General features: G+C 43.0%; 1 non-coding gene across 1 annotated transcript; it reads left to right on the plus strand.

The window, feature by feature from the left end:
- Window positions 1-951: 951 nt before the first annotated feature.
- Window positions 952-1024, plus strand: TRNAI-UAU. The gene has a single exon. It is a non-coding gene; the product is annotated as a tRNA-Ile (tRNA).
- The last annotated feature ends 2168 nt before the right edge of the window (window positions 1025-3192 follow it).

The raw sequence follows: 3192 nt of genomic DNA on the forward strand, positions 1-3192 counted from the left end.
AGCCTCTGCTGCCAAACTCCACACAGCCCAGATGATTTCTCCCGCAAACGGGAGAGGGAATCAGAGCATCTCACAGTCAGGGAAGACAGGCCTCGGGGAAGACACCCATCTGAGGCGTGTTTCGGATGGCTCATCCAAACATGATGAGGCTCATTCAGTCTAAGTTCACTGTTGTGCAAACCGGGACTCTGAGTCTCAGAGCAGAGAAGATATTTAGCCAAATGTGAGTTTGGCGCCAGAGTGAGACTCCAGCCTGACCCCTAGTTCAGAGCTCATTTTAGGGACAGTTCCCAAAAGGTCGACCACAGAGCTACTCCTTTATGTTGAGATCTTGAGTCTCTAAAACATCCCTGTAACAGTGCAAATCTGTTACTTAAGTGAAACATTTAGTACCTAGTAATACAGTTTATCAGAGGACCTGGTTTTTAGTATAGAAGGCAAACAGCAAGTTACATTTTACTTTATTGTAAAAACAAAATTGTAACAGCACATGGGAAAATATTAAAAGAAATTATTTCTGCCACTCTAATCATGTTTCATTTGTTCACCTTTATGTCACAGTGACACAGGAACTTTACATGTACATTTAGGCATAGAGCCATAATCATTTAACAAACTTTTTATAAACTTGTTTCACTTAATGTTATACATGTTTTCCTGTACATTTTCCATACAGTTTTCTACCTTCTGCAGAGTATTTAATCATATATAACTACATTTTCATTATTCTTATGAAGTACTTCATACAGAAAAGCACAAGAAACAATACACTACACAGATTTAGCAAATGTTAATAATTTAAAAATATATTTTTAAAGAAACATTACAGGTAACACTTGGAGCTCTCTTCTGTGCATGTACTATAATCCTCCCAGGACAAACTACATAATTTGCAAGGCCCAGTGCAAAATAAAAATGCAGAGACACATTTAAAAATCATTGTGAGGAAGTGGTTCCATAGTGTAGTGGTTAGCATGTCTGCTTTATACGCAGAAGGTCCTGGGTTCCCATCCCAGTGGAGCCATGGTCTGCAGACTACGGCCGTGTCACCCTGAATGAGCCCGATGTCTGATCTTGGAAGCTAAGCAGGGTCGGGCCTGGTTAGTACTTGGATGGGAGGCCACCTAGGAAGACCAGATGCTGCAGGCATAAATAATAACAATTTTAAAAAATCATTATGAATTTCAAGATGGGGACAGCAGAGCACTCAACCAAGTGTGGGGCCCTTCTAAGTGCAGGGCCCAGTGTGACAACACAGGTCATACACCTATGAAGCCAGCCCTGGCTCCCCTTCTCCTCTAGCTTACCTAATGTTGATCTGTGTCTTCGCTGTCCCATCTTTATGCTTTTATTTCACATACATGTATTGACTAACATTATGGAGTGTTATTTTGCATATTTAAAAATATTGCAAAAGTGGCATAATACTCAATGTGTCCTTAGGCTGGTTGCTCATTTCACTTGTTTTTGTGATTTATCTGTGTGGATTCATGTAGATGTTATTGATTTTCACTACTGTCTGATATTCCAGAGATATCTGTAATCTGACCATAGTGTGTTATCTTACCATAGTTCTTCTTTCCAGTACCCTCTACATTTTTATATTTTAACCACAGTTGACAATACTGCAGTGAACATCTTCGGACTCAGTTCTGTGCACACATGTGAGCTTTTGTCTACTGTCTGCAACTGCGTGTGGAACCAGACTGTTCTGTCTTCTCAGATGTTGAGATTATTTCCAGTTTTTTGCTTGGCAAGAGTGTGTTCTCCCTGTGTGTCTCCACTCAGATGTCTCACAGTCATTTGAACACCCTCTTAAGAAACGTCCCCCCATGTTTCCTCTCCTCCAAAACTCATCATCCATTGACATCAGAACCTGAGTGTCCTGATCCTTCCCTTTAATTCCCCCAAGACTTCTGACCTGTGATCCAAGCCTACTGATTCCCACTCTAAAAGATGGCTCTAACTTACCTGCTCCTCCATCTCTCTCCGCCTTTCCTTGTCTTGGCTCAGGACTCTGCTTCTCCCTTGGGCTCTTCTCCCAGCTCCTAACTGGTCCCTCATCCCCTCCAGTCTCCAGCCTCCCAATGTCCTCCACTGAAGAACTTATTCCAGCCTAGCAAGTTGCATGTTGACTCATCTCTCCCCTGCACATTGTGCAGATCAGAGCTGTGAGTTACACAGGAGCAAAGACTGTCTCATGGTTATTGCTTGTAGGCCTGTAGCACAAGTATCTGGCATGCAGCAGATTCTAAAACTATTTACTGAATCAAAGTATATATATATATAACACATACATGTACATACACACACAGCACTGGAGATGGCAGCCCTTGGGGACTCTCCAAAGCTGGCCTCTAGGTTCTAAGGAGCACAACACCAGTCAGAGGTCAGGCTGGATCTTGTAGGAACATCTCTGGGAACTGTCCCTCAGGGCTACAACTCTGATGTCCATGGGCAGCAGCAGAAAAGTGAAGCCTAAGGAGAGCTCAAGTCTTTAGTGCCATGTCTGTGTGTGTGTGTGTGTGTGTGTGTGTGTGTGTGTGCGTGTGTGTGTGTGTGTGTGTGTAATTATCATCATTGGCAGTAGCAGATATAATATATACCTATGGGCATAAGCAGGGCCATGTCTAGGACCTTTTGCTCTATAGGCAGATGAGGAAACAATTTGTTTCTATCCCCACCCTGCTTTATTATTCTGCATTCTTTTACCTGGACAGTGAAGCCAGTGAATAACATGCTCTCCACTGCCCTCCACAGTTCTAAAGTCCTATCATTCAATGGAAGGTGGAGATGGCTTTCCGAATTAACACAAAACAGGTGCCTTTTTAGTTTTTCTTGGCTTGAGTTCCTGCCTCCTGGAAAGAAGCGGGGAAATGTGTGCGTGTCTGGCTCCTTGGCCTAGGTCATAGAATCACAGAGTTGTGGGTGTCTGGCAGGAAACCTCAGTGATTACCAATACCTATGTCCTATCTCCCTCATTCATTCAACAAAAATTTACTAAGCAGTTGTGTTGAATAGCACGTGGGCAGGGATAGTAGCTGTTGTATTCACCGATTTATCCATGGCACTTATGACATATAGGTGCTCATTAAACATCTGCTGACTAATGGGCAGTTTCCTGCAGCAGTCATTGAAGGGAGCCTATTAAATGCAGATACCTGGGCCCACCACAGGAACAACCTTTAGCGA

The sequence above is a fragment of the Pteropus alecto genome, unplaced genomic scaffold (assembly GCF_000325575.1).
Source record: "Pteropus alecto unplaced genomic scaffold, ASM32557v1 scaffold40, whole genome shotgun sequence".
Taxonomy (NCBI): domain Eukaryota; kingdom Metazoa; phylum Chordata; class Mammalia; order Chiroptera; family Pteropodidae; genus Pteropus; species Pteropus alecto.